Source organism: Schistocerca piceifrons, chromosome 7 (genome assembly GCF_021461385.2).
Source record: "Schistocerca piceifrons isolate TAMUIC-IGC-003096 chromosome 7, iqSchPice1.1, whole genome shotgun sequence".
In the NCBI taxonomy this organism is placed as follows: Eukaryota; Metazoa; Arthropoda; class Insecta; order Orthoptera; family Acrididae; genus Schistocerca; species Schistocerca piceifrons.
Window position 1 is genome coordinate 8,614,085 of NC_060144.1, and position 15,273 is coordinate 8,629,357.

Here is a 15,273-nt window from a genome sequence, read left to right on the forward strand (position 1 = left end):
TTTCACTACCTGAATCACATTTAATTCAACAGCCACTAATATATCTCTGTACGTCTACCCTGATGTGAAGGTTCTTTTGAATAGTTGCTTACTTTTTACTGTGACATAAAGTGTTTACTCAGAACTGGTTCATTACGAAAGGCCACAATTTCTCTGTAGTATACTTGCCCTTCACTTTCTTTGATACAGGTTCGATTAAAATAGTTGTTTTTGTCTTTGGCATCTTCATAATTACAAAAAAGTCCTTCATACAATTGATGGCACTTAACGTGTTACCTTTTCATTCTTTGAACTCTGTTTGTGGTTCTTATCTAGGACCAGATCTCCTATCCTATATAGTATTAGAATGCCCGTTTCTCTTCTCTTCTTCCTCTTCTCCACTTCTCTGATTAATGACTCTTTATTAGTCTCTGATAACAGTGGGGAACCCCCCCCCCCCCCCCATGAACCACGGACCTTGCCGTTGGTGGGGAGGCTTGCGTGCCTCAACGATACAGATAGCCGTACCGTAGGTGCATCCACAACGGAGGGGTATCTGTTGAGAGGCCAGACAAACGTGTGGTTCCTGAAGAGGGGCAGCAGCCTTTTCAGTAGTTGCAGGGGCAACAGTCTGGATGATTGACTCATCTGGTCCTGTAACACTAACCAAAACGGCCTTGCTGTGCTGCTACTGCGAACGGCTGAAAGCAAGGGGAAACTACAGCCATAATTTTTCCCGAGGGCATGCAGCTTTACTGTATGATTAAATGATGATGGCGTCCTCTTGGGTAAAGTATGCCGGAGGTAAAATAGTCCCCCATCCGGATCTCCGGGCGGGGACTACTCAAGAGGACGTCGTTATCAGGAGAAAGAAAACTGGCGTTCTACGGATCGGAGCGTGGAATGTCAGATCCCTTAATCGGGCAGGTAGGTTAGAAAATTGAAAAAGGGAAATGGATAGGTTAAAGTTAGATATATTGGGAATTAGTGAAGGTCGGTGGCAGGAGGAACAAGACTTTTGGTCAGGTGAATACAGGGTTATAAATACAAAATCAAATAGGGGTAATGCAGGAGTAGGTTTAATAATGAATAAAAAACTAGGAGTGCGGGTAAGCTACTACAGACAGCATAGTGAACGCATTATTGTGGCCAAGATAGATACGAAGCCCACGCATACTACAGTAGTACAAGTTTATATGCCAACTAGCTCTGCAGATGATGAAGAAATTGATGAAATGTATGATGAGATAATAGAAATTATTCAGGTAGTGAAGGGAGACGAAAATTTAATAGTCATGGGTGACTGGAATTCGACAGTAGGAAACGGAAGAGAAGGAAACGTAGTAGGTGAATATGGATTGGTGCTAAGAAATGAAAGAGGAAGCCGCCTGGTAGAATTTTGCACAGAGCATAACTTAATCATAGCTAACACTTGGTTCAAGAATCATGAAAGAAGCTTGTATACATGGAAGAACCCTGGAGATACTAAAAGGTTTCTGATAGATTATGTAATGGTAAGACAGTGATTCAGGAACCAGATTTTAAATTGTAAGACATTTCCAGGGGCAGATGTGGACTCTGACCACAATCTATTGGTTATGAACTGTAGATTAAATATGAAGAAACTGCAAAAATGTGGGAATTTAAGGAGATGGGACCTGGATAAGCTGAAAGAACCAGACGTTGTACAGGGTTTCGGGGAGATCATAAGGGAACAATTGACAGGAATGGAGGAAAGAAATACAGTAGAAGAAGAATGGCTAGCTTTGAGGAATGAAATAGTGAAGGCAGCAGAGGATCAAGTAGGTAAAAAGACGAGGGCTAGTAGAAATCCTTGGGTGACAGAAGAGATACTGAATTTAATTGATGAAAGGAGAAAATACAAAAATGCAGCAAGTGAAGCAGGGATAAAGGATTACAAGCGTCTCAAAAATGAGGTCGATAGGAAGTGAAAAATGGCTAAGCAGGGATGGATAGAGGACAAATGTAAGGATGTAGAGGCTTATCTCATGAGGGGTAAGATAGATACTGCCTACAGGAAAATTAAAGGGAGCTTTGGAGAAAAGAGAACCACTTGCATGAATATCAAGAGCTCAGATGGAAACCCAGTTCTAAGCAAAGAAGGGAAAGCAGAAAGGTGGAAGGAGTATATAGAGGGTCTATACAGGGGCGATGTTCTTGAGGACAATATTATGGAAATGGAAGAGGATGTAGATGAAGATGAAATGGGAGATATGATACTGCGTGAAGAGTTTGACAAAGGACTGAAAGACCTAAGTCGAAACAAGGCCCCGGGAGTAGACAACATTCCATTAGAACTACTGATAGCCTTGGGAGAGCCAGTCCTGACAAAACTCTACCATCAGGTGAGCAAGATGTATGAGAGAGGTGAAATACCCTCAGACCAAGAGGAATATAATAATTCCAATCCCAAAGAAAGCAGGTGTTGACAGATGTGAAAATTACCGAACTATCAGTTTAATAAGTCACAGCTGCAAAATACTAACGCAAATTCTTTAGAGACAAATGGAAAAATTGGTAGAAGCCGACCTCGGGGAAGATCAGTTTGGATTCCGTAGAAACACTGGAACACGCGAGGCAATACTGACCTTACGACTTATCTTAGAAGAAAGATTAAGGAAAGGCAAACCTACGCTTCTAGCATTTGGAGACTTAGAGAAAGCTTTTGACAATATTGACGGGAATACTCTCTTTCAAATTCTGAAGGTGGCAAGGGTAAAATACAGGGAACGAAAGGCTATTTAAAATTTGTACAGAAACCAGATGGCAGTTATAAGAGTCGAGGGACATGAAAGGGAAGCAGTGGTTGTAGCTTCTCCCCGATGCTATTCAATTTGTATATTGAGCAAGCAGCAAAGGAAACAAAAGAAAAGTTCGGAGTAGGTATTAAAATCCATGGAGAAGAAATAAAAACTTTGAGGTTCGCCGATGACATTGTAATTTTGTCAGAGACAGCAAAGGACTTGGAAGAGCAGTTGAACGGAATGGACAGTGTTTTGAAAGGAGGGTATAAGATGAACATCAACAAAAGCAAAACGAGGATAATGGAATGTAGTGTCGAATTAAGTCGGGTGATGCTGAGGGAATTAGATTCGGAAATGAGACACTTAAAGTAGTAAAGGAGTTTTGCTATTTGGGGAGCAAAATAACTGATGATGATCGAAGTAGAGAGAATATAAAATGTAGGCTGGCAATGGCAAGGAAAGAGTTTCTGAAGAAGAGAAATTTGTTAACATCGAGTATTGATTTAAGTGTCAGGAAGTCGTTTCTGAAAGTATTTGTGTGGAGTGTATCCATGTATGGAAGTGAAACATGGACGATAAATAGTTTGGACAAGAAGAGAATAGAAGCTTTCTAAATGTGGTGCTACAGAAGAATGCTGAAGATTAGATGGGTAGCTCACATAACTAATGAGGAGGTATTGAATAGAATTGGGGAGAAGAGGAGTTTGTGGCACAACTTGACTAGAAGAAGGGATCGGTTGGTAGGACATGTTCTGAGGCATCAAGGGATCACCAGTTTAGTACTGGAGGGCTGCATGGAGGGTAAAAACCGTAGAGAGAGACCAAGAGATGAATACACTAAGCAGATTCAGAAGGATGTAGGCTGCAGTAGGTACTGGGAGATGAAGAGGCTTGCACTGGATAGAGTAGCATGGAGAGCTGCATCAAACCAGTCTCAGGACTGGTGACCACAACAACAACAACAACAGCATCAGTGGGGTATGTTCATTTTCTGTGGTGGTCAGTTCATTTTAGTAATGGTTCCCCTTCTGTTGGTCTTTCTGTTAATTCTACTACGGAAACTTGGGTTGTCGAATAGGGTAGTCCATTCATCACTTTCTCAAAATCCGCCACCATTTCAACCCACTTAGAATGTCTGTTTATGCAATAAGTCCAAGATGGTCTTCCTATTTCATGCACAACCCTTTATCTGAATTGACCTGCGGTTTGTATTTGTATATTAGTATGTGACTCACAATCCCCCAGGCCAGGAATTCCTTAAACTGATTGGCAGCAAATGTGTGCCATTATTGGAAAGCAGGTTCTTAGCCCTTCCTACATCTCTCAATTTAAATCTTATGCTTTTCGCTGTAGCTCTTTTAAAGGATACATTCTAACTAACTTTGACTAGCGCTCGAAAACTACAAAGATTTATGCCATACCTCCCGTCCCTCTAGGCAGTGGACCATAAAAGTCCACAGCTATCAAGTTACACGAAGCTCCTGGTATTATCAGATACTGTCTGCTTTACATCGGCGAAGTTTGTGACTTTACTCTGTGGGAAATGTCGCATGACCTCAATACTCTTTTAACCTCCCTTGAAATATTTTGAAATAATACAGTTTCTGTGTTTCATGGTGTGGGTTCCCGTTGTCATGTCCTAGTTCATGAACCACGGGCAACGTATGAGTGGCCAAGTAAGTGTACTGACAGTCGGGATACCTGTTACTTTGGAATAGGGCTGGGCATCTCAGACATGTCGTGGCCACCTTTGTGCTCAGACGGCAAAGACTACCAAATCTACCGGTTAGTCCCTCAACTGTGAGGGGTAAAGCTCAATGGGACCCGGGACAGTAAGGTTAGCAACCTGCTTCCCAATATGATGCTGGCAACAATCAGAGCAAATTGCCTCGGACCTTTGGAGGTGACGGAGTCCCACCTCTAATTGACAAACCATGGACTCCTAAGATACGACTCGGCAAACGAATGGTAACGAGATTGGGAGCTATTAATATCAATGGGGGCTACTCTGGGAAGAAGGTAGAGCTGGCAGAGGCTGCAAGTAAGATGGGGTTGGGCGTTTTAGCTGTTAGTGACATTCGGGTAAGGGGTGAGAAAGGAGAGGAAGTAGGAGAATACAAGGTCTACCTGTCAGGAGTCAAAGCAGGAATAGCACAATGGGGTGTAGGGCTTTACATCAGGAAGAAATGGAACCCAGCGTAGTTGCAATAAAGTATGTAAACGAACGACTGATGTGGATAGATTTGACAGTGTCTAGCAAGAAAATTAGGATTGTGTCAGTATATTCGCATTGTGAAGGGACAGATCTATATAAGATGGATAGTTTTTATGACGCACTCAGTGATGTAGTTGTTAAAGGACAAGGACAGTGTCCTGTTCATGGGTGATTTTAGTACCAGGATTTGAAATCGAACAGAAGGGTATGAAATGGATATGGGTAAATCTGGAGAGGATATGGAGGCCAAAAGGAACGGGAAACAACTCTTGGATTTCTGTGCCAGTATGGGCTTAGTAATCACAAACTCCTTTTTTAAACATAAGAACATTCACCGGTATACTTGGGAAGGCAGGGGAACCAGATCTGTCATTGGATATATAATAACAAATCAGGAATTCAGGAAGGTTGTGAGGGACACACGTGTATTCAGGGGATTCTTTGATGACACTGATCACTATTTAATCTGCAGTGAAATTGGTATTGTGAGGCCGAAAGTGCAGGAGGTCAGGTCCATATGTAGGAGGACAAGAGTGGAGAAACTTAAGGATAAGGAAATCAGGCACAAGTACATAACAGTGATCTCAGAAAGGTACCAGTTAGTTGAATGTAGTCAATTACAGTCATTGGAAAAGGAATGGACAAGGTACAGGGACACAGTACTAGAGGTGGCTAAAGACTGTCTTGGAACAGTAGTGTGTAAAGGTAGGATGAAGCAAACAGCTTGGTGGAACGACACAGTCAAGGCAGCCTGTAAAAGTAAAAAGAAGGCGTATCAAAAATGGCTGCATACTAGAACTCAGGTAGACAGGGAAAGTTATGTTGAAGAAAGAAACAAAGCCAAACAGATAATTGCAGCATCCAAGAAGAAATCGTGGGAAGACTTTGGAAACAGGTTGGAGACTTTGGGTCAAGCTGCTGGAAAACGATTCTGGAGTGTAATTAGCAGTCTTCGAAAGGGAGGTAAGAAGGAAATGACAAGTACTTTGGACAGGTTAGGAAAGCTCCTGGTGAATCCTGTTGATGCCTTGGGCAGATGGAGGGAATATTTTGAAGAGTTGCTGAATGTAGGTGAAAATACGATCAGTAATGTTTCACATTTCGATGTACAATGGGATAGGAATGATGATGGAAATAGGATCACATTTGAGGAAGTGGAGAAAATGGTCAATAGATGAAAATCAGTGTGGGTTTAGGCCTCTTAGAGGTTGTCAGGACCAGATATTTAGCTTACGGCAAATAATGGAGAAGTGTTATGAGTGGAACAGGGAATTGTATCTATGCTTTATAGATCTAGAAAAGGCATATGACCGGGTTCCTAGGAGGAAGTTATTGTCTGTTCTACGAGCTTATGGAATAGGAGGCAAACTTTTGCAAGCAATTAAAGGTCTTTAAATAGATAGGCAGCAGTTAGAGTTGACGGTAAATTGAGTTCATGGTTCAGAGTAGTTTCCTGGGTAAGACAAGGCTGCAACCTGTCTCCACTGTTGTTCGTACTATTTAAGGATCATATGTTGAAAACAATAGACTGGCTGGATGAGATTAAAATATGTGAACACAAAATAAGCAGTCTCGCATATGCGCATGACTTAGTTGTGATGGCAAATTCGATTGAAAGTTTGCAAAGTAATATTTCAGAGCTAGATGTGAAATGTAAGGAATATGGTATGAAGATTAGCCTCTCCAAAACGAAAGTAATGTTAGTGGGAAAGAGATTTAAACGGATTGCGTGCCAAATAGGAGGAACAAAGTTAGAACAGGTGGACGGTTTCAAGTACGTAGGATGCATATTCTCACAGGATGGCAACATAGTGAAAGAACTGGAAACGAGGTGTAGCAAAGCTAATGCAGTGAGCGCTCAGCTACGATCTACTCTCTTCTGCAAGAAGGAAGTCAGTATCAAGACTAAGTTATCTGTGTACCGTTCAATCTTTCGACCAACTCTGTTGTATGGGAGCGAAAGCTGGGTGGATTCAGGTTACCTTATCAGTAAGGTTGAGGTTACGGATATGAAAGTAGCTAGGATGATTGCAGGTACTAGTAGATGGGAACAATGACAGGAGGATGTCCACAATGAGGAAATCAAAGAAAAACTGGGAATGAACTCTATAGATGTAGCAGTCAGGGCGAACAGGCTTAGATGTTACACGCATGGGAGAAGTAAGGTTACCCAAGAGACTCATGGGTTCAGCAGTAGAGGGTAGGAGGAGTCGGGGTAGACCAAAGACAAGGTACCTGGATTCGGTTAAGAATGATTTTGAAGTAATAGGATTAACATCAGAAGAGGCACCAATGTTAGCACTGAATAGGGAATCATGGAGGAATTTTATAAGGGGGACTATGCTCCAGACTGAACGCTGAAAGGCATAATCAGCTTTAAATGATGAATAAAATTTCTTCATATACGATATACATTTTTGTGGTCCAAAATGTATGTATCCTATGTTAGATACTGTATTAATAGGTTGGTACTTGTTCGAGGAATGCGTAATAATCTTTGTTTATTTGAGTATTTTTGTGAAATAAAATTTCCTATGTGAATTTCCCACTTGACGTTAGTGTACTGTGGATTTTTTCCAACGGTTGTATGTATATTTTTAATGTATCACCTTGACATAAATCAATCTCAAAATTCCTCCAGGGGGCCCGCCGCTCTCTGGCAGATTCGTGCTTGGCTACCACGGGGCCCCAGCCTTTGCAGTATAGTTTCCCTTCCGTACTGCATGTCTATCCTCTTGATATTCTATTTCCACTCCCTTGGGGAACATGTCTAGGATGTATTTAAAAATGTGTTCTGCATTTTCAGTAGACAATATCAGAACATAAATATCTTCAACATTTCGCGGCCCGGTCAGCAACTGTATAAGTATTAATTTTAATTTTAATAATCAACAGCCTCAGTTGAATCGTTTACCTAGAATTTATCTAGATTTCAGTCGGGATAACCCAACCTTCTTCAGAATAACAGTAACTACCGTTTGTCCATAGTTCCAGTACAGCACTCGTAGCTGCCGCATCGATGTCGCGAAGTAGGGCCGAGGCAGTTTCAGATAAGTTTTACAGGCTAACGATAATTTATGGATTTGTAGTTTAAGCTTGACGATGTCCACTATGGACAAACGGTAGTTACTGTTATTCTGAAGAAGGTTGAGTTATCCCGACTGAAACCTAGGTAAATTCTAGGTAAACGGTGCAACTGAGGCTATTGATTATTAAAATTAAAAGTAATACTGGAACAGTCTCTCCACTGTTTTTCGTTCGTTTTTTCTTTCTTCGTTCCCCTTCTCCTATCTTTCTTCGGCTTCGGCGTCTGAAATCACTGTTTCCTTCTTCCTCCCTGCGCGCTTCTGAAGGCCAGCCCACGCGTGTGACGCGTAACAGGTGACTTGATGACGCATAATTCCCAGTCCTGGGTTGATAGGTGGTGTTTGCACGTACCCACTGGTACAGGCTAGGCCTAGCGAGGGATGACTGCCTGATCTGCTACCTCCCCAAATTGTCGATTTGTCCCTCTGTCAGGTGTTCGGGTGGTGTGACCTGCGGTGTAAACAGTCACATAAGGCGGATGTGCCCCTTCTGAATGGGGCTCCCAGTGGAAGAAGCGCGCCACCTGAGACGCTGGCAATCATGGGAGATTTTCATGCAATGAGCCAATCTTCTTCTCAGTCAACGTCTACTAAACGTAAACAGAATGAGGCTAACGAGTCAAAGACTCTCCCAGCTGCACCACATTCCTCGTGGTTTCCCATACCGAAGATGGTCGGTCCTTCGCTACGATAAATCCGTTTATTATCCAGAAAGGTGTTGATACCATTGCTGGCCCTGTGAAATCCTTTTCGCGTTTACGCAATGGCATTTTGATTTTGGAGACTACTTCTGATTCTCAAGCACAACTCCTTGTAGCTTCGCTCCTCCATGGCTATCCTGTTCGTGTCGAGGCACACTGAACGTTGAATTCTTCCCTTGGTGTAATTTGCATTAGGCTCAGTGGCATGGACGAGGCAGAAACCCTTACGTACATCTCTGCTCAAGGTGTCATTGCGGTCCATCGGGTGATGAGAAAGTCTCCTTAGTGTCCACACGCACTCTTTGTCACTTTTGATAGAGTAGTTCTTCTGTCAAAGATCAAAGTATGTTACGGAGTTGTTACAGTCAGACCGTATATTCTGAACCTGATACGCTGCTACCAGTGTCATCGTTACAACCACACTCGAGAGTCCTGTCGACACCCAGCCAAATGTGTAACCTGCGGTAGGGATGCTCACGAGGGCGATTGTCTACCTCTTTCTCCCCGCTGGATCAACTGCAATGGCAGCCATGCTGCCTCCTTCCGCGATTGTCCTGTGTATTTCGATGAACGGACTGTTCAGCATGTCCGAATGAAGGAAGAAGTGCCTTACCCAGTCGCTCGCAAGTTGTTGGCTAGTCGGAAACCCTGCGTTTTACCATCTAGCACTGACAGTACTGTTCTTGTTATATCTCCCTCCATAAAGGACATGGCCACGCAGACATGCTACCTCAAATTTAGCACCGCACTTATGAAATCGCTCAGCGTCTCCTCCTCCAGCTGTGCAACAAGCCACCAAACTTTTGCCTCATGGGGCGAAGTCACCTGCTACACAACTGGCAAGCTAGATAGGACAGAAGGAATACTCCCATTAAGACTTCCTACATCCCTCCAGCCAACCAACATCTGAGTTTGCTCTGCCAACTGGAAAGGCCCCAAGAAGTCAAACAAAGGCAAACGGTCTTCTCCTTTGCCAACTGGAAAATCCTCTTCGACGGTGTTGCCACGTGATTCCCTCTCCCGGCCGACCTCCGTGTCGCCAGTGCGCATGACCAACCGTTTGTCTGCCCTGGACTGCACAGGCCGACAGAAGGAGAATGCCAATGCTTTGGTAGACCACAAGAAGCCGAATCCTCCTACCTCTGTGCCCTGTAGCAGCGAGCCTTCGAACGCTGGCACGTGGCAGCCAGTGAGGTTAACCCCTTCATTTTCTCCTCGTCATGACTCTCCTCTAATGGAACCTTCGCGGACTTCGATGCAACAAAGAAGATTTATGGCTGCTCTTAGAATTGCAGCGTCTGCTTGTTCTCTGCCTCCAGGAAATGTGTCCTCACGACTGCTTTGAGCTCTCTCATTTCTTCCCAGTCTGTTCTGAACTTCCCCTTGAGGATGATATTCCATCTCATGGGGGCGTCATGCTGCTCATATGGGATAACTTCACAGTCAACCCATCTCCCTGACTTCCCGCCTTCCAACTGTTGCTGTTCGCATTTTCCTTCCACACCTGACATTTTCCGTTTACATTCCTCTGTCATTCGAAGTTACCAGGGCAGTCTTCCTTTAGCTTATTGGGGAGCTACTTCACCCTTTTCTGCTGCTCGGTGACTTTAATGTGCACCATTCCCTTTGGGGGTTCTCCCAGAACTTGCCTGAGAGGTACTCTCGTGGCTGACCTTCTCACTCAGCTTATCCTCCTCTGCCTTAACACAAGAGCACCCACGTTCCTTTCAGGCTGCACGCACAACTATTCCCATTTGGACCTATACTTCTGCACTGTCCATCTTGCCCATCTTCTCGAGTGGTCCGTTTAACAAATATACCCCAACTATGTGCACACCCTAATGGCAGCTTACGAAGGTCGACTGGAGGCTTTATTCCTCCCTGGCGACCTTCGACGAACAACATTTCACCAGTTGTGATGACCAAGTAGAATATCTTACAAACATTATCCTTACTGCTGCAGAACGATCCATTCCTCACACTTCCTCTTTACCACACTACATCCCTCTTCCTTAGTGGACTGAGGCGAGCCACGCTGCAATTCGCGTGCGGAGACATGCTCTCCGCCTTTTTGACTGTCGTCGTATGATGGCAAACTGCATGCATTATAAACAGTTGTGTGTGTGCAGTGTCGTCGCGTTCTTTGGGATAGCTTAAAAGCTAGGTGGATTCCATTCATTAATTCTTTTAACAGTTCCACTCCATCTTCTGTCGAGTGGGCTAACCTCCAATGGCTCTCTGGGACCAAGATACATTCCCCAATTCCGGCCTGAAAGTAGCAGACGATGTCATAGCGGACCCTCTTGCTATCTCCAACACCTTGGGCCGCCATTTGGCGGTGACTTCGAGCTCCTTCCACTGCTTTCCTCCATGGGAAACGAGCGGAGGAGGATCGGGTAATACCCATATATTTTCAGAATCGTAAGTGCTGCAATGCAGGGAGCTATATCAGTCCCTCACTTCATCCCAATCCTACGCCCCAGGGCCAGACGAGTTCACATTCAGACGTTTCAGCACCTTTCTCCTGTGGGCAAGCATTTTCTGCTTCACACGTACAACCATATCTGAGCAGAGAGCTCGTTTCCCAGACGCTGGCGTGAAGCTACTCTCATACCCACACCTAAGCCTGGTAAGGACAAACACACCTTCGTTCTAGCTACCACTCCATTTCTCTCACCAGCTGTGTTTCGAATGTGGCTGATGTGGTAACTCGATCCTCGCAGTTTACTAACCACTGCACAGTGTGGATTTCGAGCGCGCCGTTCTGCAGTTGACCATCTTGTCACTTTGTCCACCCATGTTATGAATGGTTTTCTGCGGAGATCCCAGACTGTGGCCGTGTTTTTCGATTTGGAGATAGCCTACGACACCTACTGGAGGACTGGTATCCTCTGTACTCCCTACACGTGGGGATTCTGTGGTTGCATGCCTTGTTTCGAAAATGGTTGAAATGGCTCCAAGCACTATGGAACTTAACATCTGAGGTCATCAGTCCCCTAGACTTAGAACTACTTAAACCTAACTAACCTAAAGACGTCACACACATCCATGCCCGAGGCAGGATTCTAACCTGCGTCTGTAGCAGGAGTGCGGTTCCGGACTGAAGCGCCTAGAACCGCTCGCCAAAGCGGGCAGCATGCCTCGTTTCCTTCAGGAATTTTTAAAAGACCAAGTTTTAACGTAGGTGTGGGTTCTGCATTGTCGGAAACCTCTATCCAGGTTTCCGTCCTGAGATCCGTCCTCTTTGCTATCCCCATTAACGCTATAATGGGCTGTCTCCCTCTGGGCATCCCTGGCTCCCTTTTCGTTGACGATTTTGCCATCTATTGCAGTTCTCCACGGGCTTGTCACATTGAGCGGCGTCTTCAGCGATGTCTCGATCGTCATTACTCATGGAGCATCGACAGTGGCTTTCGTTTTTCCACTGACAAAACCGTTTGTATGAATTTCTGGCGGCGCAATTGGTTTGTTCCACCATGTTTACATCTTGGGCGTGTTGCTCTTCCGTTCATTGAAACGTTGGGGCTCATGCTCGATAGGAAATTTTCTTGGTTCTTCCACGTGTCTTACCTGGCGTCCTGCTGTATGCAGTCCCTCAATGTCCGACGTGTGCTCAGTGGTTCTTCCTGGGGAGCAGGAGGAGTGTTTCGTTTATGCGCCTGCACGTCCATCTCTCTTACGCTGTCTCAGTACTATTCATCGTCGTGGCATTCTTTTGGCCACTGGCGCCTTTTAAACTAGCTCGGTTGAGAGTCTGTATGCAGAACCTGCCGAATTACTGCTGTCCTACAACTGTAACTTTCTTCTCAGCAGATATGCGTGCCGTTTGTCTGCCACGCGTTGGCCACTCATCCTATGCCTCCTTCGATGACTACTTTGATCGCCAATGAGGCGCGTCCCACTTCTCTGTTACCTCCTGGAGTTTGCTTTCGGCTGTTGCTCTGGCAGATTAACTTCACGCTACGATCCACTTTCCCGATGGGTGTGAACCCTTCGCCACGTTGGCTTCGTGCGCCGGCCCGTTTTCACCTTGGCCTTCATTCGCTTCCTAAGGACACTACTCGAGCCTCGCCCTGTCGCCTTCAGTTTCACGACTTCCCCGCGGAACTTCGCGATGGTGCTTTTTGTTTACACTGATGGCTCTCGGACTGACCGTGATGTAGAGAGAGCCTTCGTCATTGGCACACACGTTTTTCGGTATTGTATTCTGGACCACTGCTCAGTATTTACAGCAGAGCTCTTCGCCCTGTGCCAGGCCACGCAGTACACCTGGCGGCTCAGGCTTTTCGACTGCGTCATGTGCTCCGACTCTCTCAGTGCCCTCCACAGCCTCTGCATGCTGTACACTGTCCATCCCTTAGTGCAACGGGTCCACGAAAGCTGTCTCTTGCTCGCTCTTGATGTTTCTGTGGGTTCCTGGTGACGTCGGCCTGACAGGAAACGAGGCCGCAGACGCTGTTGCCGAGGCTGCAGTCCTCGTGCCTCAGCTCGCTGGTTCCCTCCGATGATCTCCTTGTTGTCGTCTGTCAGCAGGTGGTGTGGCTTTGACATCACCACTGGGCTTTCCTTCACGGGAACGATCTCCGGGTTATTAAACCTCTCCCAGCGGCTTGGACGACCTCCTCTCGGACCCTCGGCTTGAGGAGTTCATTGTAGCTAGGTTGCGTACCGGGCACTGCCTTTTTAGCCATCGCGATTTGTTAAGTGGTGCTTCCCCACCAGTTTGAGCTCATTGAGCTCAACCTCTGACGATCCGCCATTTCCTGACGGAATGCCCTTTTTTCAGCCATTTACGTTCTCGTTTGTGTTTGCCGTCTGAGTTATCGGCCGTTTTAGCGAACTGAGCGCAGACTGTCGACCGTGCATTACTTTTTATCCGTCGTAGCAATATGGTGAAGAACATTTAATTTTTAGTTCAGGGCCTCCGTTTCTCTATGGAGTATTTTATAGACCTTTCTCCACGTCCCTGTTTTCAGCTGTCTTCTCTTCCGTCGACTGTGATTAACATGTAGTCGTTTTTAACTCCTCTCTTTGTCTTCGTGTTTCACAAATCGGACATGGGTTCATATGGCCCTGGTTGTTTTTGCACCTTAAAACAAAACAAACAAACAAGTCTCTAAATTTTAACAGAGCAATCTAATGCCGTTTTTGTATGAATTAACTTTTAGGAAATATATCATGAAAGTATCTCCATCTTTAACATCCTCATTTTAGTATAAACCTATTGGTAGTCGATATAAAGCATCTGGCACAAAGCTTTCGTTTCACTTCACGTAGTACACTGAAAATTTGAATTCCTTTAGGACCACGGCGCACTGTGTTAGTCTAGTACGCAAGAGTTTACTCTTTAATAGAAATGTTGATGTGCTATGGTCACTGTGTACTATTGTTTCATGTTCAGCTAATAAATATTTAAATTTTTTAAATGCCCATTCAATGGCTAGTGTCTCTCTTCCGGTGATTCCATAATTTCTAGGGTGTTGTGTGAGCATTCAGCTTGCAAACGGTAAGGAGCAGTGTTCTGATCCCTGGTACGTATGTTCCTTTTGATATAAATGAACTCCTAAACCGCAGTCTCATTCATCCGTTGTCAGATGGAGAGGTAGGTCAAAGTCTGGGTGCTCTAATAATGGTGTTGATGCAACATGGCTTTTGAGTTTTGCGAATTCTACACCATAGTATCTTGTATATTTCGAACATGTATTGTTTTTGAGTAAGGCCATCAAGTGTGTTGCATTTAATACATCACTGGATAGAAATTTCCTGTAAAACTCTATCATTCAAGAAAAGACTTGACTTTTTTCCTACTTGTGAGTTCGGGGCAAAAAGTTCTTGCATCTAACAAATGTGGATGTGATTTAATCCCTTCTGTTCTCACTATGGTCCTGTCAAACTGATTTGAAAGTTTTATTGACAGTCCCTGTGAATGTAAGCTATTGGAAAGCTGATCTAACGCCTGAAGTCCTTAGATATGACTACTATATCATCAACATACACTGACAGAAAAAACTCTCAGGACCAAGAAGGAGTTGCGTGGGTGTGTTTCTACATTTGAAAGATGATGTACATTCAAATTTCACGCCAGTCGCATAAGAGTGGCGCTAATAGCGTCACCATGATAATACAAATCATGGTTGCTTTAAATATCAGCATTAGATAAATTTAGGACTGGACGTGGTGAGCTGATAGTCGAGAATGCTTTAAGGCGACAAAGACGCCATTATCAGCACCCCACTGAGTTTGAAGAGAGGCGTCTAATAGGGCTATGAGAAACTGGATGTTCCTTCTGCGATACTGCTGGCAGGTGGCAGCAGTGGTCACGAGAATGTACAGTCCCAAGAAAACCAGCCTTCAGATGGCCACGTGGCACTACCGGGAGGATGCACGACTGTGGCACATCGTGCTGCATCTGCAGCAGCAATTTGAGCAGCACTTGGCACCACAGTCACACAACCAATTATTACAAATCAGATACTTCAAGGACAGCTGTGACCAGCCAGCTGCCCCGTAGCGTGTATGGAACTGAT